We start from the raw sequence: 22413 nt of genomic DNA, 5'->3' as shown, positions 1-22413 counted from the left end.
CATGCCCTCCCCCCACATACATATATATATATATATATATATATATATATATATATATATATACTATCATTGAATTATATTAAATAAAGTTAAATTATAATGAAATGTATAAATAAATCCTTAAGCATTCATTAGAGGCAGCGACATGCAATTCCTCCATATGAAGCTGAAATGCATCCAATATTTTAAATTAAATAAAATAAAACATAAGCCAGTAGTATGGCAAAAACTGTAGAGCGAAAATTAACATAAAAATAACCCAAATAAACTTTTATGTTAATTTTCGCTCTACAGTTTTTGCCATACTACTGGCTTATGTTTTATTTTATTTAATTTAAAATATTGGATATATATATATATATATATATATATATGAATATGAGTTAAGTTAATAGTGGTAAGAGTTTTTAAAGGTAAAATATGATATACTAGCTTATCAGGTAAACCAAAAACCATATCGGGTACCCAACGTGACCTGGAAAAAAATATAAATATATGCCATGACATAAGCAATAAATTATAAAAATATATAAAAAATACCATTAAAATGTTAATTATGGCAATAAGATACATTGAAAGGGACTTTTTCGAGGGCTAACCCTTTCAATGTATCAACCATAATTAACGAGCTATCCGTTTCTGTAGTCATCGTCCAGCATAATTATGTCCAAATATATGTAAAATAGTAAGATAGAGCCAAAAAGTAGTGACGAGAATAAAATTATGTTGATTAATCCCAAATTTAGCAGTAAGCTGGCAAGATGACTGTTAGCCCGACGGATAGCCAAAATTTAAATTTAAATTAGAGAATGAGCTATAATTATTATTAGGCATATGTGCGTATATCCTATATATATATATAGGATTACGATCCTATAACGCCTCCATCACACACACACACACACACACGCACACACGATGCCTCAAAAATATTAGTACAAACGTTTAGGGGAAGTAGGTAACATCTAAAGGAATGTGAATCGCACAGGAACCCATAACCGGAAACGTCACCGTAAATCGGTACACTGCGCTGTTCATCAGATCGCGAGAGGGAAAATTTCTGGTTTACTCATTCAAGCAGTAGTCGCCGCACGAAGAGCATGCATCGATATACGAACTGTGAGCCGGCAGACATGCACCTAGTGTATGGATTATAAGAGAAACTTCAATTATTTATTCTCGTGTTTTTTTTTTATGAAAAAAAAAAAAAAGTAAAGCACTTTTTTAACGAAATATCAATAAACCGTCCCACTAATTCAGGTTTGAAAAGCAATAGAATAGAAGGGGGGGGGGGTGAAATCCGTTGTGTACTCAGCATCAACTTTTTCTTGTACTATGCCACAGTGTTTTAAATCCAAGGGAAGATCCATAAAGCTGCTGGAATCAATTCATTTCACCTCCCCCCTCCATGCACACACCGATCCACGCTTGGCCCCACCAAATGTTTTCTTGCTAACTACGTTAATTTCCTAAAGCAATTTAATTTTACGTTAGATTAATGAATAAATTTGCGGAATCGATGTCATGAGAAGCTAACTCACGCCCTTACTACCTGCACTACATTAACGTTAAAATGCGGTAAATATGAAACTCGGATCATAATTTCCGGTCACTTTGAAACTTGGGTCATAATTTCTTTGAAATAAAAGTGGAATTTAAAATTTTTAGCTTCATTTCTGATTTTTTAAAAGGTTATATAATTTTTTTTTTTTTTTTTTTTGAAGGCTTGCCGAGGGCTGGCCACCCATGGACTAAAATTTCCTTTTCCTAAATAAACACTTGGGGAATTTTATTTTTTTGTTTAGATAAGAGGATCCCAAACTTTTATACCTTTTTTTTTTTTTTTTTTTTTATGGAAATCCCAAACACGAGAGGTATTAGAACCTGTAGTACTTAGTACCGTGCTTTGGTACCTTGCGCATGAAATATAAAATATTTCATGTCACGCCTTCTAGAATGTGCAGATAAATAGATTTTACAAAAATTATCTATGAATACTTTTATATGTTAATATAACCTCAATACCTTTAACCTCACTGGCTTTTTTTCAATGGGAAAGGTCCTAGAGAACAGAAGTAGAAGGATAAATGAAGCAGAGGGAAAGTTTAATATAGGTTGCCGTAGCCTAGTGGTCAGGCGCGCGGGTGCATAAGTACACGTGCCTTGAGTGACCGGGGTTCAATCCCCTGACTACTGAATACGGTGCTGTTTCTTGTATTCTGTCTATCTTGTGAACTCCTCTGACCGTTTGGTCGTCCCGGAGTATAAACAGAAAATTTATTTATTTATTAGTTTTGTGTTTGGAATTTGACAGCGAACGGGTGCTGGCTGGTTGAGGCACGTGTTCGTACTGGTTTGGAAGAAAGTGGGAGAATTACAGATGCCAATTCAGAATGACAGTGCTCATGGAAGTATCTACATAAAAGGCATGCGGCAGGAACTTAATGTCCGTGAGACGGAGTGGAGAGAGACTGGTTGATTAATGAACAATCTCTAAGAGATTGTTCATTCATTAACTTGACTGCACCCTTTTGAATGGCGTCTAAAGGTTGAGAGGTTTTGGAAGCATAGTAGGAGGTATTCTGTGGTACGGCGATTTGAGATTTTTACAGAATGAGAGCTGTAGAAGGAAAATAACGCTGAAAATGGAAAAGAGAAAACCTAGTCGATGCATAATAAGCAGTATTTCTGATGTGCTTATGCCTTAGGGTAATCACCAATAGAGATATGTGATCTTGTTTAGAAATCTGATTGTCATCGATGATGAGCATAGGAGAAGTGACAGAACTGAAATTTTAGGATTGAAGTTAACTAAGTTTTCTTTGCACCATTAGAGAATTACCTGGAGATCAGCAGTTAAGGAATTAGTGGTGGCTATTCGGGAAGTTGAGACCGATTGTGCAGGACACGGTTTCTCAAACTGGAAGATAGAATTTAATGTGTTATCATAAAAAAAAAAAAAAAAAACTATGGATAGAATTTCTAGTCAGTGGAAGGTCATTAATATATGCAGGAAAACAGTAGGAGAAAGAACTAAACCGTAGGAACACCAGAATTAGTGAAGTTAAGATGAGAGCCATCCAACATCAGCAGCCACAGTGATGGAATTCTCCATTACTATGGAAAGAATGGAGGTAAGTGCAATGGGGCGATAATTGGACAGAAGAGATTTGTTACCCTTCTTAGGAACGGACTGGATATAAGCAAATTTCCAAGCAGGGAAAAAAAAAATATATATAAATAAGTAAGTGATAAAAGGTGACACAAAACAGGAGCAAGCTGGGGAGCACAGGTTTTGAGAAGTGGAAAAAAGCGATCACGTTTTGGAACTTTCTTGGACAATTGTTGAAGAATTCTGAGCAGTACTTTATCAAGATTTTTCAGAATTATTTTAACATCCTTAAGTTGGAAGATCACGAGAGGCATTCACTGGTGCTTATTTGGTTTTGTAGGAGGTGATTTAACAAGATCGTCGATACAAGAGTCAGAAAAGTAGGATGCTAATAAGTCGGCTTTAGTTTTAGCTGAAGTTGCAATAGAACCTTCATAGAGGGATGCAAATTGCGTATGCAGGTTATTGACTTTGCATAAAACAAAAACAGCGGGATCTCCGATCCGACAGTGGAAAGACAAAGGTTTGAACAGTGATTTATTGTGGTAGACTGGAACCAATGGAGTCTCCAAGTAGTTGCGTTTGTGGTGGGTGGCCAAATTTCTGAAACGATATGTTCTTGCAATTGCGTGAACACAACAGTCGGGCGGTCTGGACTGTCTAATAGTTGTGATGCTGTTGTCAGTCCGTCTTCAGGTGTGCTTTCTTATTACAAAAATACCAAAATTTTTGGAAATAAAATTCCTTTAGTTTCAAGAAGACTTAAAAGCAGACTAAACGCCTTTGCATTACTTATACAGGATTTAAAAAAAAAAAAAAAAAAGCCACCGGTTTTATTTAATTTTAATAATGGTAAATTGGTGTGATAAATAAATTTTCTGCTTGTACTTCAGGATGATCACAGGAGTCCACAAGATAGAAAATACAAGAAACAGCAGTATATTTAGTAGTCACGTGGGTTTAAGCTACATTCATCCAAAGCGCATGTACTTTGCATCCTTGTCTCGGCTACGGCGAGCCGGGCTTATTTACGAGGGTCTTACTATCATATACTGATCGACGGTATACTCGATCAGTATATGATAATTTAGTATACTCAGAGGTGCATTACCCCAGTGTTCTTGTATGCATCTGTAATCTGGTCACCTGACGAAATTCCTCAACATTGACTACTGTATCCTCTGAGGGCTAAATAGAATTACTCGGAACCCACCAACCATCTCGAAGTCAGTGATGCATGCTAACCTGTAAGTCATCCCATGAAAACAACTTGTTCCTAGAAACATCACTACCCTGTCACAAACACCCCCGACGTTTCCAGAGTTCTGACAAACCCTCAAGCGGGAAGGAAGGAAACACTCACTACACACCCGTGACATCCAATGACGCTCTAAGATCAATAACCCAACTGCCTCGAACAACTTCTTTCCATCCAATAGTTTCACTATGCAACTTGCTCTGCCTTGATGTCAACAAATGTGCAACTCCAAAAAAATACAGGGCTCAAGCCTTGTCACAAACATTCTAACTCATTCAGTTCTAATGACAGCCTACCTACCATTGAGATTTTTTTCTAATGGTTAACTGTAATGCCATTGCATGTGATGTAATGTACATACTGTAATGTATGTATGCACCCATTCTATACAATTTATTAATCCATATATTAATGTTAGTCAAAATAGCTACGAAACCTCTAACCCAGTGGTTTTCAACCTTTTTTTTAATAACGACACCCCTAAGTAATTTATTTTATTTTGCGGCAACCCTACTCAATTTTCTGCCTGTTAAATCCGATTCTCTCCCGTGTGTGTGTGTGTGTATAAGTTATATGATAGTTATTACAATAATATAATTATAAAAATTACATATCATAATACAAATTATATATATATATATATATATCTCCCTCGATGGTATACTCCACCTTGTCGCGGTGGGGGGGCTTGCATATCCCGATGACCAGGAGAGCTAAGTCGGTGGTAGCTTAGCTACTGGTAGGGCCTCCCAAGCCGGACAGGTCAAAGGGTAGGGGCCAGACTAAGAGAGATACGCCGGCCCTCCAGGTTGGGGGTTGCTGCAACGGGCTTACTCCTCGTTCAGTGTAAAAAATACACAAATGCTAAAAGACCTACAAGTGAAAATGAAAACGGACTGCACTTTCGGAAACGACTCGGCAAACGGAAAAGGACTATGATTTTGGGATGCTGGAATATTCAAGGCCTTTCAACTAAAAGAAACTTTCTTTCGGATGAACTGCACAAATTCAAGTTAGACATCGTCGTGTTATCAGAGACAAAGAAAAAGGGATGTGGAGAGGAAATAATGGGAGAATACTACTATTTTTGGAGTGGAGTTGATAAGAGTGAAAGAGCAAGAGCAGGAGTTTCTATTGCTGTTAAAAAGAAATTGAGACACAACATCAAAAACTGGCAATTTATTAATGAAAGAATGATCTCATTGGAACTGAAAATATACGGGAGAGAAATATGTATTTTGGGAATATATGGCACGACTAAATGACACCGCCGATACCTTGAAGGATGAATTTTGAGTGGATCTGAGAGAACTAATAGAAAAAATTCCTAAGAACAAAGAGATATTTCTAATGGGAGATTTCAATGCAAGAGTAGGAACTGAACAAAATAGCAAAGTTATTGGAAGATTTGGAGAGAAAGAGAGGAATGACAATGGAGATAGACTATGCAATCTTTGTGAACAGTTCGACTTGAGAATAAACAACACATTTTTCCAACACAAGGATATCCATAGATATACTTGGTCACAGGAGACAAGACAAATTAGATCAGTTATAGATTACATTATTTCAAAACATTCTAGGACATATGTATTGAAAGATGTCAGAGTTTATAGAGGAGCTGAATGTGGATCTGACCATTTTCTTGTTAAAACAACACTGAGGTGGAACTGGATTAATAAAATATGTGTGAACAACCAACAATGCAGGGAAGGAGAAATGCTACAAGTGGATCAATTTAACATTGGCCTACTCCAGGACGACAGCATTAGAAACAACTTCACCCAAAGACTGGATGCTGCAATTAACATAGAGATAAAAGGTAATACTGAAAAAATCTACGAATATTTAAAAAATACTGTTAAAAAAATAGCTCATGAAATCCTAGGCAAAAAGAGCCAAGGACCAAAAAAAAAAAAAAAGACCTGGATTACAGAGAAAGTAAGAGCTACTGTAGAGGAAAAGAAACTTGCATATCAGAAATGGTTGGGTGATAGGAATGATGCGTATAGGAACATTTATGGTGAAAAAAAGAAAATAGCCAATCGGTTGGTAGTAGAAGCGAAGAATGGGAAAGGAAATGTGCAACTATTAATAGCAATTCGGGCTTCAAGCAATCAGCGGAATCGTGGAAGGTCCTTAAAGACTTGAGAAAACAGAATAAACACAACGCTGGTTTGCAATTAATACCTTTGAAAAGCTGGACGGAGTACTATGAAGGACTTTTAAAAGAAGACCGGGAAGAGTTCAAGACGATGGAGGATTTTGGTGTAGAAGACTCGGGCTTAAAAGTTTCTGTTAGGGAAGTGGAACTCCTGCTAAAGGAAGGAAGGAAGGAATGGCAAATCACCTGGACTTGGAGGAGTTTACATGGAACTTCTGAAATATGGAGGAAGAGGAGTGGCTGTTCTAATACAAAAACTGTTAAATAGTATACTGAGAGGAGAAGAAATACCGAAAGAAATGATAACAGGATATGTTACATCAATTTATAAGAAGGGCGATCGGAAAAGCTGTTCAAATTACAGAGGAATATGCGTCCTGAACCCGCTGTTAAAGATCCTTGGAAAATGGATCAGGAACCATTTAGAAGTCCGAATCGAGGTATCAGAAGAACAAAGTGGTTTTTCAGCTGGGAGGTCATGTATAGATCATATCTAAACAGTACGACAGATCCTTGAAAAATGCCAATCAAAAGGAAAAAAAATCTTTATGATTTTCATTGACCTTGAAAAGGCATATGACAGTGTTCCAAGAAAACTCTTATGGGAAGCACTGAAAGAGGCAAATATTGATGGACAACTGATTAACATTATTAAGGCAATTTACAGGAATAATAGATGCAGAATTAAAGTGGGGTCAGCTTTGTCACCTGAATTCCACACTTCAAAAGGCTTATTACAAGGTTGTTGCATGTCACCAACACTTTCAAAATTTATATTGACATGTGCCTAAGATCCTGGTCAAAAAAATGTAATAAAATGGGATTGCCGATTAATAAGAACACCTATATTCACAATTTACTTTTTGCAGGTGATCAGGTGGTGATAGCACAAGACTTAGAAGATGCAAAATATGCATGTCGTCAGTTGTTTGAGGAATATAAACAATGGGGTCTAAAAATCAATTTTAGCAAGACTGAAATGTTGTCTTCAGAGCCAGGACACATTCTAAATATTGCAGGTTTTAAAATCAAACAAATCGATAAATTCAAATATCTGGGATCAATCTTACAAAGTGATGGATCATCGCAAGCAGAGATCAATAAGAGAATTACAGACGGCAGAAAGGCTATCGGCATGTTAAACTCTGTTCTATGGAGCAAAAATTTCCTAAATAAAACAAAGAAACTTATATTTCAAACGACTGTACAAAGTCTTCTATTGTATGGAGCGGAAACCTGGACATTGAATAGGCGAGCGGAAAACAAATTGCTCAGCAAGAGCTTCTAGAAGAGACAGAAAACGGAATGAAGACATAAGGGAAAAAATGGAAGTGAGAAAGACTATTATTGACACCATCAAAGAAAAGCGTCTAACATGGTATGGACATGTAAAACGGATGCAAGAAAACAGATATCCAAAGGCTATCCTGGAATGGATACCTCCTGGAAGAAGGAGAAGAGGAAGACCTAGGAGGACATGGATGGATGGAGTACGGGAGTGCATGACAGCCCGAGGCTTAACCGACCAAGACACCTTGAACCGCACTTTATGGCGGAAAAAAATTCTTAACAAGAAATAACTTGGAGGCTGAGGAAACCCATTGTAAATGGAAACACTCCTCTTGAAAGAAGATATATATATATATAGTATATAATAATTTTATTCTTTATATAGAGGTACTAAGTAAACATCAATTAAAGAGAAAAAAATACTGTACACTTTTTTTATAATGAAAAAACATAAAAATTAAAAAAAATAATAAGTTTTAAGTAGCTTAAACCCAAATTACGTGGCACCCATGGAATGTTGTTACGGCACCCCGGTTGGAAACCACTTCTCTAACCCCTCCTAGTGCATTCGCTGTACAGGGGTTAAACTGAATAAATAGTAATAAGTAATGGGCATGTTTATATTAAAAACCAACGAAGTTACACGGAATAAAAGAGCAATGGCTCTTAAGAACACACATTTTTCACTTTTTTATAGATTCTCAGGTATGGTGCTCATAATGGTACTAGCACTATACAAGTCTAAAATATTCTTTTGTGACACTGTCCTTTTTTTCACTTTTTTATAGATTCTCAGGTATGGTGCTCATAATGTTACTAGCACTATACAAGTCTAAAATATTCTTTTGTGACACTGTCCTTTTTTTCACTTCTCAGCTACACACCGCATCATTTTCGCAGTGCTGCCTATAATGTAACCGGTCGCTCAACACTAGAAGAGGATCGTATCGTGTGTTTGTGGTGCAGAGAGGGGAGGGAGAAAATTTAACGAGTTTGCTATTGTCAAGTGAGTAGTGTGTGATTAAGCATTACTTTGTTGAATGACAACTTTTTCGTCATGCGCTTAGCGAAAGCGCACGACTCTGTTTCTTTTGATACTATTTTCACCTTCCTATTCGCAGATGTGTACCATTGGTGAACCATATGAGTCATGTACGATTAGGCAATCGAATAGGTAGCTCGTTGCAAAGTTGGAAACGGGCTTCTGCTAAAGAGGGATGTTGAAATTCGTGTAGGTGCAGCCGCATTATGTGGATTGATTTTGAAAAGTACATTGCCCTACGAGGTTAGGCTACTGGTTGTTGTAATAGTTAATAAACATTTGACTAAAATAAAATTTTCTTATATCCAGTTCCATTATTTAATTTGAATATGCACTAACTACCTAAAATTAGAAACAAAACGTACATTTATTCTAGAAATTAGTTTCCTGGCCCGCTTTAGCTGTTTTTGGGTAGAAAGCTGGCGGTATTATGCTCTACCTCACCTCTGAAGCACTCTGTTGCAGTTGCTGATATAAGATCAGTGGGGTGTTTTGATTGTGTTCCGGTTCATACCAGAGATGTGCAAGTTGAGTTTAGGTCTGTGCTAGCCACTGCTCTGTTCTGATATTGAGAGGTGTAAGGACCACTTTCGTAATTTTCACGTTGTAGGCATACAGGAATGTATAAAACATCAGTGTAAGATACAGCATTCATAGTTCCATGTATTGCCACCAGTAGCCCCAACCCATACCACAAGAAACATTCTAAGACTATGATGTTTCCACCTTCCAATTCCAGTTTCGAACAATATCCTCGCGAGGTTGTCAAGTGATTATAATCACTGCTCTCCCACATAGTGTGGAAAAGGCCCTCCCGTCCAATTCTTATGGGCATTTTTTCACAGCGTGGTCGAGTTGGTTGATCTTAGACGAGAGTTGAAATTCCTTTTTTTTTTCTTACGGATTTTTCTCATGCTTTTTCTCTCGGTTTTTCTGCCAGCAAACCAAAAAAAAAAAAAAAAAATACACGCAGTTACATACTGACGTCTCAACTTTAGTTGCTCTGGTTTTAGTTGCTCAGAACACGTTTCAGACTGAAGTGAAGAGCATGTAATGCGATTGTGGATCGATCGATTGAATCGCGCCAGACCGACTGTCATTGATCCATAGTCCTGGTTCAGTCTGCCTTGCACTACGACAATTAAAATTCTGCATTCCTTCTATTTATCAAAGGTTTGTGTGGGCTGCAGCATTCTGTGTATCATGAAAACAGTTATAACTGTGTGTGTGTGTAACGCAAATTCTCTGGAGGTCTGATGAAGTAAGATGAAGTAATTAGCTCTCTCGCGACGTATTGGCTCCTGTTGATAATTTACACTTACTGCTGACTTCAGTTTCTTTTGCCAGTTCTCAACTTGAGAGTTTAATTTCTGAGCAGTAGCATTGCCCAGACGTTTTACCTATATAAAACCGAACCCTCATTCTTCTCTGAAACTCCGTTAACTCTTTCCGTATGCACATTGTTCTTGTGTACGTAGAAATGGATTCCAGGCTAACCGCTTATCACTTTTACAGGCAAAAACATTTTCATATTTCGTCGCAATTTCCTGCAAGTAGAGGATTTTAGGTCCCATGATTTTAGGCAGGATAGTGTATGGCACAAAACTGAAGTCTGTGTCTGTCCCTCCCTCCCTCCTTATGCCAATAACTGGTATCTTGTTGCTTTCTGCCGCTCCTTTTCAGCATGCGATCTTTGAAATTGGGTTCTCCAAAACTGCATGCAGTACTCAATATGTGACTTCACCAATGCTTTATATAATGTAACAACGTGATCTTTTTTTTCTCTTGCTAGAAAATTCCATATATCATAGATAAAACGTGCTGTTCTGATGGCCTGTTGACACTTGAGAGAACTTCAGGTTGGATTGCTCAATTACTAAGCCTTTCTGGTTATCAACTATTTGACGCTTTGTTAATAAAAATATAATCTAGGTTTACTATTATCCAAACGTAGAATCATTTATTTATCAGCTTTATACTTTATCTGCTATTTTTCAGACCAACTAATAATTTACATGGGACAGTGTTTCTCAGTTGGTGGGGAGGGTTTATTTGGTTTATTACACCGATAACTGGGCCCTACCGCAGAAAACATCTGTACTAGCTGTGAGTGTCAAGGTTCCTATTAAATTGCTTGTGTAATTATATCATATAAAACTTCCATTTATGAATGTCACAAATACAAACATTTCCTTATCTGCCAATGGTATTCTTATGTAGTTGTATCAGGATATTGGTTAAATCTGTACTATCAGTGCCTTTTTTTTTTTTTGGTGGAAGATTAAATAGCATATCGAATAGTGTTTAGATTAACAGTTATGCATGTCATATTTTATTTCAACAGTAAAGCTTTAATTTCCTGAATAACCTATCAAAATACACCTAAGTTTGTACTGTATATACGGTAAATAATTTTTCAGCTGGTTTTATACAGGAAAAATTATTTCGATGTTCACTGTTTGACTCAAAGAAAGGTTGTAAACCAATGAGTTTTTATTTTTTTTAAGCAGTATACCATCCTCCCAACTTTTTGTAACATCTGAAAACGTTGAAATGTAAATTTATTACATACTCATTAATATCATTTACAATAAGGGACCCCGGACTGAATTCTGGAACCACACTCGTTACCCTAGTTCCGTACAGTGCAGTAACCATTCGGCTATTTATGGATCAGTCATATATCTGCTAACAAAACCCAATATTTTCTCTTCTCCTTGCTTCAGAATTCCGCATTCTAAAATGGGCAAATGGTAGCAACTCTTATCTGGTCCAGATCAGAAATGTAATGCCTTCTAACTTTATCCATGTTTTCAAGTTAAATGTCCTTGATTCTCTGAAGACCTCTAATATGTATACATGTACTTCAGTTCTTCCATCTATCTATATGGGATAAAATTGGAAACGAAGTTTCCAATTTTAAAATATTAGATCCAGAAAAAAATACTAGATCCAGATATTCTCTATATTGTATATGTTACAAAACAACGAGAAATCTTTCTCATAGCCAACTGTGAAGTTTGTAAACGATAACGAAATAAATGTGTGCTTGTTTATAACTGATAATCCAACATTCTTCAACAGCCTGTGTAAGCCCAACTGTAAATATATTTCTGCTTTCATTTGCTGTCTCTACTCTGTATGTTTAAATTAATATTCATTCATTAATGGTACATACGTACGTAATCTTCAAGTAGTGAAAGTTTGTTTTGTATGCAAGTTTTTGAATGATTGTAATCCAGCTTTATTTTTGTTGTTATTTTAAAGATCGAACTAATGTTTCTTATGTTTTTTTTTTTTTTTTTTTTATCGCGTTAGTGATTTTTTGTGTAATTCATAGAGGCTGGACAAAATACAAAAATATATTTTTCTTGAAGTTCAAGTTGCAGTTGCTGATATAAATCATCTGTCCAATGATGGATGAACGTGTTTCTTTCTTTTTTTAGTTAAAACGCATTAACAATCAGCCGAGCAAATGGTGATGTTTATATTTTTTAAAATTAAAATTAAATTAATTTTCGCACTTTCGATATTCTTAAATAAATTTTAAAAAACATTTTAATTTCTATGAAGAAACTCCTTGATTCAGCAGTAATACTTGCATTGTTTTCATGTACCTACTTTAAAAGGAATTAAAACTTTTTAAAAGAATTAATTTGAAAAAACTGGACTATTTAAGTCATATTTCCTACTGCTATTTTTGATATTACATTTAAATCGACAGTAATTTTAAAGAAAGCATTAGAAGAAATCTGAGCTCTGAGAATGAACAAAAATGGGACAACAGCTTGGCCGACGATACGGCCAAGTTTTTAAATTGCATGTTGTGTGAAGCCTCGTGCGGATCAATGAGGCGAGGAAAGGAGGAGGCTAAGATGGTGCCTTGGTGAAGAACTGATGAGGCTATGAAGAGAAGTAAACAGTGCTCGTAGGAGGTTCAAGAGAGCCAGGAGGCAAGGTATAGAAGAGGCAAAAACCTATAAGAGGAATTACATGGAAAGCAAGAGTTATGCGAGAGATTAGGAAGAGTAGGAGGAAGTCCCGGAGAGACTTCGTAGAAACAGAAAGCAACAAATACCCCTGGGGACAGCCTTACAAAATAATCATGGAAAAGTTAAAACTAGAAAAGGTACGATATACCATTCTCTCTGGCCTTTTGGAAACTTTGAATTGGAGGACTGTCTCTGGAATCTTCAAAGAGTTATTTCCTGATGATAAAAAGACTCAAAAACAAAAATAAATTAAAAGAGCACATGCTGTTTAATAATAATATGATGGCGGAAGATTAATTCTGTGGTAGAATTAAAGGAGGTATTAATGAATACCAAGAAAAAGAAAGCCCCAGGTGAAGATAATATCCTGGTGGAGGTTGTGAAGGCATTTGCAGAGGAATGGCCTGAAATGTTGTCATTGTATAATTCTTGTCTAAGAGAGGGCTGCTTTCCATCTTGTTGGAAGCAAGTCCTAATTAAGATCCTTTCGAAGAATAATAATAATAAAAAAAATCTAGTGACACTGTTGTCTGTTACGGGAAATATACTAGAAATAATGCTAATTAACAGATTGAACAAAAGATATAATGAAAAGCATCAATCATCAGACAGACAATTTGTTTCAGGAAGGATGGGTTTGCTGAAGATTTTATTTGATTTGCTATATAAGATCAAGCATTCTATGGATAAGTATGCAGCCGGCGTGTTTATTCGCTTGAGTTGACTTTTTTATGGTGGGAAGTAAAATGAAGGGACTACAGCAGATTAAGTACCATAATACATTGCATAAACTGATGCGCGACTACTTTACCAATAGGAAAGTTATTGTTAAAAATAAATATACTAGAGTAGAGAAAAATATAACTAGGGGAGCTCCACAGGGCTCAGTTCTAGACCCTTACACGTGAATTATGTAAATAGATGAATTACTGGAACAGCATTGGAATGGCAGTGATATAGTAGCCTGTGTATGTATTGTTGATAATCTATGTAAACTCTAGGCAGATGATAGAAAAGAGAGCTGTTGTTATTTGGTTTTTTGGGAGCATTAGCAACTAAGGCCATATTGCTCCGGGATATGCGGTGGTCATTCCCTGAATGACCTTTCCGCATCCTCCGTATTTGGTGGTGACGGGCTCGAACCCCGGTCTAATCAAGAAGCGTGTGCTACGCACTGCTGCTCCTTCCCACCTGGCTACGTAGGCGCCGAAAAGAGAGCAGAAGCAGCTCTAAATAAATTGCAGGAATGGGTATCAATTCATAAGTTAGATTATTTTTACACCAAAGTGTATGTGCTGCTGTAGGGTTCTTGGAGCTCAAGCAGATATCTAACATGAGACCGAGAAGGATAATTATTGGCTGTGCCTCTGAAGTTACGCACCTTGGCGTTGTCCTGAATGATAGGCTGAGCTTCTTGCTTCATGCAAAGTACTTACGGGTTAAAGTAAAATTAATATATGAGAAATTAAAAAGCATTATAAAAATTGATTGGGGTATAAAGAAAAGGCCTTTAACCTTCTGTACAAGTGTATTTTTATACCCATAGTTACTTATGCGTGTGGTACATGGGGCTTGGCTGTCAGCCATGTAATGGTGTGTAGACAGTTAATAGCCGCACAGAGATCTGTCTTGCTACGTGTGGCGAGGGCCTGTCGGACGGTCTCCAACGCTGCCTTACATGTGATTGCAGGACGAGAGCCAATAGATTTGGTGATAATGAAAAAGGGCTTAGTTTGCTCAACTAAGAGAAACCATTCTATAGAATTTTATGGAGTGTGATCTTATCCATTCTTAGATAAGACAAATGAACGAGGAGAGGACAAAATTTGAGAAGGAAGCACGAACGATTTGGCAGTCAGATTGGAATGAGCCTGGCAGGGGCGAGTTGCATATGCCGTGATACGAGAACAATGGCATGATCAGGAATTGGTCTGACTTCGGGCTGTATCAGACAATGTTTGTGTCGGGGCATAGACTTAAAAATTAGATTGCAGCAGTTAGACCTTGTTGAGGATTTCAACTGCATATGTCGTCAACCTGAAACTAGTGAGCACATCATATTGCATTGAGATCTCTACGAGGATATCTAGGCGGAGCTGTTGCAAATTGTGGGTTATCTCTCTCTCCTTGATCTGCCAAGGCTTTTTGAAACTTGAGAGAATTATACTGAATTCTCGAGTTTTACAAGAGAAGTTTTTAATATTCGTTTACAAGTGTGTAGTTTTTATTTATACATGGATTTTATTCTATATAATTTGCAAATAGGTATAGATATAGGTATGTTGAGGGTCTGACGGCTCCGGGGATTTCTCCCATCTCCGCGTATGTTCTATGTATCGAGTGACAGTACTCTGTCTATTGCCAGAGGTTTAAAAATAATGTATGGGTCATGTGGTATGTAGTTTGTTGTGCCCATTGTTCATCCGGCCTGTTGGCCGCCGGGCCCCCAGTGGGACCCGGCGTTACCATACCTAGCGACGGGGACGCCGGCCGGGTGTACCAAGAGACTAATTATACTCTGGCAGGTCCTGCCACTTACTTTCCTGGGATTTCGGTGACTAGGACCTAAAATAAAGGTTGGAGTTATCGCTGTTGATTTAAGTAAAATTGCATTTAGAAAGCGCTGCGTGGGGTTTTACGCTGAAAGAACTATTTCTAGAGAGCCTAAAAGGTCGAGCAAAATTTGATGTGATTTAAATTTGGACATGTGGGGCAATCGCTGTACAAGAGAAAGTAATGGGAGGGAGGGTGTAGACGGGCGGAATGAAATAGGAAGAAGGGGTCGGATAGGAAGGTGATCCCCCATTTTAAGTGGGGCATGCCCATGCCCCACGACATGGGGAGGCGAATTTGCAAATATTGATCAGAAGTTCTAAATAGTTAATGTTAGAGAGAAATTTGAAATGAGGCTTAAGACAATATATGCGTGTTTATATATAAGGCCGCCGTAGCCTAGTGGTCAGGCGCGCGGGTGCATAAGTACACGTGCCTTGAATGACCGGGGTTCCAGCTCGCGGTGCTGTTTCTTGTATTCTGTCTTATCCTGTGAACTCCTGACCGTTTGGTCGTCCCGGAGTATAAACAGATAATTTATTTTTTTATTATATTGAGAATTTTATACATGTTCTAGGTAATAGACACCTGCTGGCAAGGGTAGTAACCTCACTGCAAAGCCTGACTGGTTCATGCAGCTGAGGGCTAAGTGGTCAACTTTAGAATTAGTGTCTATGCGTGTTGTGCTTATAGCTCAGGGAACGCCTTAAAATTTTCGATGTGGTGATGATTCCATTGATGTGAAGGCTGTATTGAATTCCTTCGAATAATGTTTTCATATTATAATGTGTATCGTTTAGATGAACAGCGTGGGCAGTACAGTTTAGTTTCTTGTTATGTAAGAAAACAGTTTTCAAACTTCGCTGTGATAAGTCGATGAAGGGGTACTATTTAGATTTATCACGTACTACAATTTCCCAAAAATTCCATTGATTTCATGGCAGTATCAGAGTAGACGGTTTACTTTAAAGAATCGCCGAAAACTTTGTATATTTTTCGATATTCAGACACCGTGACTTTCTTCTTAACCAACTGTTTCTGCTTATCTTCGGAAATCTGTGTTGAGGTTATTCACACTTGGGTAAACAGTCCGATGTCTCTTTGTCAGATGTGTAACTAGTCATCCGCTGGTGTCCGGTCTCTACCAGTCGACCGTCATTGCATTCAATTTCGTCTTCTAGACTCTAGAAGACGAAATGCAATGCAAATAAAATCTATAGAATCTAGCCCATAGTGTGGAATACCGGAATTGGATACTGTTATCGTGAGGGATTAGTCTCATCGCTAAACCCAGGTTCAGATAAACAATTTTGTGCTTATTCTTTACTGAGAATCCAGGTACATTAACATTACAAAAGGTAACAATCGCCACCATGGTCATTGGCTCCCTCCAAGTGCATCGACTTTTTCCTTTTGTTCAGCCAATCATGTAATCCATTCCACCAAGTAGTTCAAGTAACATGTGATACCCATGCCATAATCTAGTCACCCAGAAGACAGCTAAAGTATAACTGGTAAATTTTTCCGAATATCCATAATGATTTAGTTAAGAAAAGTGTTGCACAATTTGTTAGGATGATCTATACTTTCGAGGTATGACGATGAATGTTTCAGTAATTTACCGGATCTTACATGAAACAGTTATAATCACAATTAAATTATGAAATAACAAGGGTATAGATATATTCAAAAATTACATAAATATGAATGAATAAATAAATTAATTCGTGTAGGTTGGCTGAATAGATGTCATCAGTGTTTTGTTTTACTCATCCGTTAGAGTAAAATCAAAATAAATTTTTAAATCGGCGTCCAAAGAAATGCAACACGATATTCAAAAATATATCTTATCGTGTGTCATTAACCTATATTTAATGAGACATATCATTGTTAGTGCTAATATGATTGTCGTGTATCATTTGAGTGTAACTCCTATCACCTTCTCCCTCCCACTTTATAGAAAATTTCACACTCGGAATGGGCGTTTTACTTGATGCATAGTTTTAGGATAATGTAACGTCCACTGGTAGAACTACGACCTTGCGAAAACCCCTTGCTACAGGTCAAGGTCGTAGCAAACAACAGATCTAAGACCTAATCTTATGTATCACTCCCAATCTTGCAATGTGCGATACGATATTTGCCTACACGTACGTCAATTTTAGCAGCAAGAACGCGGAACTCTTGCTTCCGACTACTGTTTGCAGAACGAGGCTTTAAACAGGCACCAAGTAAAGACAACCTTGGCAACATGCCAAGGTCTTAACAGGAAATTTTCTTCATTTCCTGGGTGCGTGTATTTTTCTCCGTGTGGTGCTGCAACTAGCCAACTGACATCCTTCAAAAATGTTGGGAAGTGCCTATTGCTCAAACATTTTTCTCGCAGCTGTTTTCACTATATATATGTATATATTTCAAAATAATTTTAGCCAGACCTGAAGTTTCACTATGTACTTGATGGTGAGATTCGTTCGTTATATATTTGCATACACCTCTGAGATTATATATACAGTAATTTATTTTTTCGTTTCATTATTGATTTAAATCACCCGGTTTATCAACTGTTCTATATTTTAATGAATTATGCACATAACGAATTCATCTTTCAGTGGTAATATATAGGTGTAATTAGTAATATATTTCATTTTAATATAATCTCATTTTAAGGGAATTAGCATTAGCATTAGTAGAGGCATTTGATGAAAGAAAGCAAGCTTATGCAGCATCAGCCAAAAGAAAAAAAAAGAAAACCCACTTCCACTTCACCCCTCTGTTCGTTCAAAATACCTGTCCAGCTGAGCCTTAAACTTATTTAGGTTATCAACCTCCACTACAAGGGATGGAAGTCTGTTCCATCAACCAACCACCCGCTGGCTAAAGGCAAATTTCCGCACGTCTATCCTACATCTGTCTTTCCTCAATTTGAATTTATGCCCTCTCAGGTGATTATTCTGAGCTAGAGGAAGAATCCCATCAGCATTGAGCATGCTCAAACCATTCAAGGCTTTATACACCTCTATCAGATCACCTCGCTGGTGCCTAGTCTCCAGACACTGTAATTTGCAAAACTTAAGCCTTTCTTCGTAAGAGCACCCCTTTGTTCCATTCACTAATCTTGTTGCCCTTCTCTGTACTCGTTCCAGCAGCTCTACATCCTTCTTGAAATGAGGCCTCCAGACCTGTATACAGTACTCTAGGTGTGGCCTGACCATCGCCTTATACAAGGGAATAATCACCTCCTTATCCCTGCGGGAAAAATTCCTGTATATCATTGACAATACTCCATGAGCTACCCTTGCAGCCCGTCTGCACTGCTCAGAGAACTTCATATCTGCCTGCACAACCACCCCCAAGTCCCTTTCATTCTCTACCACTGTCAGTGTAGTACCACAGAGTTGATACGTTGCTCTGGGGTTGCTGTTTCCCATGTGTAGTACTTTACATTTGTCAATGTTAAACTTCATTTGCCACCTCTCAGCCCATCTGCTCAACCTTTCCAGGTCCTGTTGCAGCAGCATAGTGTCAGTAGTGTCCTTGACAACCCTGCCAACCTTTGTATCGTCTGCAAACTTGGACATTAAGCTTGATATACCATCATCAATATCATTTATAAATACAGAAAACAATAATGGACCCAGCACTGAGCCCTGAGGGACTCCACTAAAAACATTAGTCCATGATGAGCAGTGTCCATTGATTACCACTCTCTGTCTTCTCCCCCTCAACCACCCCTTTATCCATAGCAGCAATTTGCCTCCAATGTCACACTGCTCCAATTTGTGTAGCAGTCTTCCATGTGCAACAGTATCAAAAGCCTTTCTAAGATCCAAGTATATAATATCAAAGCTATTCCCTGCATCCAGTTCTTTTGTGACTGCGTCATAATATCCAATCAAATTGGTCAGGCAAGACTTCCCCTTAACAAAACCATGTTGTGTCCGAGCTATAACTGAAGTCTTGTCTAAATGATCCTGCAGTGCTTCTTTAACCAGTGCCTCCATTAATTTTCCTGGAACAGAAGTTAAGCTCACAGGTCTATGATTACTTGTGTCAGCCTTTGATCCTCCTTTGTGAATTGGGGTCACATTTGCACATTTCCAGTCTATGGGTACCTCCCCTGAGTCCAAGGAAGCCCTCATAATTATGGCTAAGGGTTTGCTTACTTCCTTTGCTGCCTCCTTTAATATAACTGGATAGATCCCATCCACCCCAGGTGCCTTTCTTGTGTTTATCTTCAACAATTTCTCCTCCATTTTACTCTCAGTTATTTCAAGATTCTGTAGCTTACTGCTAGAGTTGAATACACCTCTGGCATTCCCCTTGCTGAATAACTCCTCATGTGTGAATGTCGATGCAAAATATTCATTTAGTTTGTTAGCTACCTGAGCAGGGTCATCAACAGTTGACCCATCAATATCAAGTGGACCAATCTGATTCATCCCCTTCCTTCTAGAGTTTAGATAAGTAAAGAACTCTTTGCTGTTTTTCTTTGCATCCCTTGCCAAGGATTTCTCGTAATCTGCCTTCGCCTGCCTAACCTCCTTTGTAACTTGGTTGCATATCAACTTGTATCTATCATAGGCTTCTGTGTCATGTGTTAATTTGTAAGTATCCCATGCATTTTTCTTCTCTGCCATATTCCTCATTAGTTCATCTGACATCCATTTTGGCCTAAACCTTGAACAATATTTCTTAGTTGGTATGTAAAGCCTAGTAGCTTCCAAGATTAATTCTTTGAATGCTTACCGTTTTGAATTTGCTGTTGGTAACATCATCAGTTGGTCCCACTGTATAGAATTTAAATACTGTCTCAGTCCATCGTAGTCGCCTTTACGGAAGCAATAACCCTTCCCTTTACCCCCAATGGTAGTTACCTCTTTGAGTAAATCCCACTTCAGCACACTGTGATCGCTGCCACCTAGTGGGTCATTTATCTGCAGATTCTTAATGCATGAAGAATCACTACTGATAATCAAATCAAGAGTATTACTCCCTCTAGTTGCCTCCCGAACATGCTGATGTAGAAAACAATCATCCAATAAATCCACAAAAGCCCTGCTAGTGTGTGAATGACCAGCCCCCAAATTCCAGTCAATATCTGGGAAATTAAAATCTCCCATTATAAGACTCTCTGATTTACTGGCCCACTCTATTTCCCTGTACAGTTTCTTATTATACTCATCAGAGTCATTAGGCCTATAGCACACTCCTACTCTCAATTTTGATCTCCCAATGCTTATGTCACACCAAACTGACTCAACACTGCACTGTCCAGCGATGTCGACTGGCTTCACTTCCTTGGTTTTTATGTGTTTCTTAACTAATAGCATAACCCCTCCCCCCGTCCTATCCTGTCTATCCTTTCTGTAGACGTTGTACTCCCCAAATTCCAGTTCTGCATCCCTTATATCTGTGTGACACCACGTCTCTGATATCCCAACAATATCTGCCTTTGATGTTTTGAGCAATACCTCAAATTCATCAAATTTATTTACTAAACTCCTAGCATTGGTGTACACGCAAAGTATACCTGCACCTGTTTCTATTCTTAGCTACCCTAACACAACCCATGTGTTTACTTGTACCGCAGTGGCTCCCAGCAGTCTCTGAATTATCATGCATCTTGTTTTTCAGGCTTCTGCTCCTTCTAATAGAAGCAGTGCAAGAATCTCTTTCACCTCTGCCAGTGGCTACTGTTAATCTATTGGTCTTTGTCTCCCCCCGAGCTACCAGTTTTCCGGCCCACCTAACACTGTCTCGATAGCATCAGCAAATATTCTTGCACCCTTTCTATTTAAGTGTATCCCATCCCTGTAGAAGCAATCTCTCCTGTTAAAAGTACAGTCCAGGCTGAAAAAAATTCTACCCCTTGACCCTTGCACAATCTTTCCAGGGCCGAATTGATCGACAAGGCTCTCATCATATACTCCCTCCTATCGTGTCTGGGCAGAATTGCAGACACTTTCAAATTCAACCCTAATTCTCGTCTTTTGTTCAACAGTGACCTGTACTTGTTAAGTAATTCTGCCGGTCTCCTACTCTTGAGAGGCAGCGGCACTAAACACACTTAAACGAGGAGTTGTTGCACGATTAATAACAAGTCTGTGGTCAGTGTAGCTTTCCCATCTTTGTTCAGGCGGGCCTGCTAGTGGTGTGGAAGTGTCTTCGATGCTTATCTCGAAGAATTCTATAGGCTGAAGTTACAGTCAATCGTGTCCATTCTTCATTGGTGCGAAAGTTGTTTGTGCCTCGTGATGTACTCTAAAAGATTGTTGTTGTTTGGTTTTTAGGAACATTAGCAACTAAGGCTATATTGCTCCTGGATATGCGGAGGTCATTCCCTGACCTTTCCGCATCCTCCGTATTTGGTGGTGACGGGCTCGAACCCCCGTCTAATCTAGAAGCGTGTTGCTTCTAGATTAGACGGGGGTTTCTACGCACTGCTGCTTCTTCCCACCTAGCTACGGAGGCGCCACTCTAAAAGGTGGTAAGTCGTGGAGAAAACTGCAGATCCAGGGAGCTTATCTGACAGGCAGTATCTGTATGAGGATGCGTTGTTTGGAGAAAACTCACTGCTTTCTACCAGGTTGTTTTCTCCGTACAGCTTTGGCAACTTTGGAAATAGTTCCTCATACCAATCAACATTACAACTCTCATCTCCAAAAAAAAAAAAAAAAAGTCGTTAAAAAGTTAAGATTACACACCAATCAATTTTCTGTGTAAAATTATATTGGAGGTTCGCCAAAATAGCTCTTTGTTGTTTTTTGGTTCTTAGGAGCATTAGCAACTAAGGCCATATTGCTCTGGGGATATATGGTGGTCATTCCCTGACCTTTCCGCATCCTCCGTATTTGGTGGTCACGGGCTCGAACCCCGGTCTAATCAAGAAGCATGTACTACGCACTGCTGCTCCTGCTCACCTGGCTACGGAGGCGCCTAGCTCTTTGTTAATGTGCATTCTGCTCGAAAGCAGGACTATTCCTGATGATTTGATTTGCAAAG

General features: G+C 38.3%; 1 protein-coding gene across 7 annotated transcripts in view; it reads left to right on the top strand.

The window, feature by feature from the left end:
- The window catches only part of rdx (BTB/POZ and MATH domain-containing protein rdx), a 236549-nt gene that overhangs the window by 72264 nt on the left and 141872 nt on the right, over positions 1–22413 (top strand). Inside the window, exon 1 of one of the 7 annotated variants that reach the window (XM_090381573.1) lies at positions 8701–8830. The exons of 5 other annotated variants lie outside the window; for them this stretch is intronic. The gene's annotated coding sequence lies outside the window, so the exon portion shown is untranslated. Of the gene's footprint in view, positions 1–8700; positions 8831–9092; positions 9110–22413 lie in introns of those variants that run through there. One more of the 7 variants, XM_090381578.1, reaches the window with a different exon arrangement.

Source organism: Mastigoproctus giganteus, chromosome 9 (genome assembly GCF_048544385.1).
Source record: "Mastigoproctus giganteus isolate SK-2022 chromosome 9, ASM4854438v1, whole genome shotgun sequence".
In the NCBI taxonomy this organism is placed as follows: domain Eukaryota; kingdom Metazoa; phylum Arthropoda; class Arachnida; order Uropygi; family Thelyphonidae; genus Mastigoproctus; species Mastigoproctus giganteus.
This window is presented reverse-complemented; position numbering and strand designations above follow the sequence as displayed.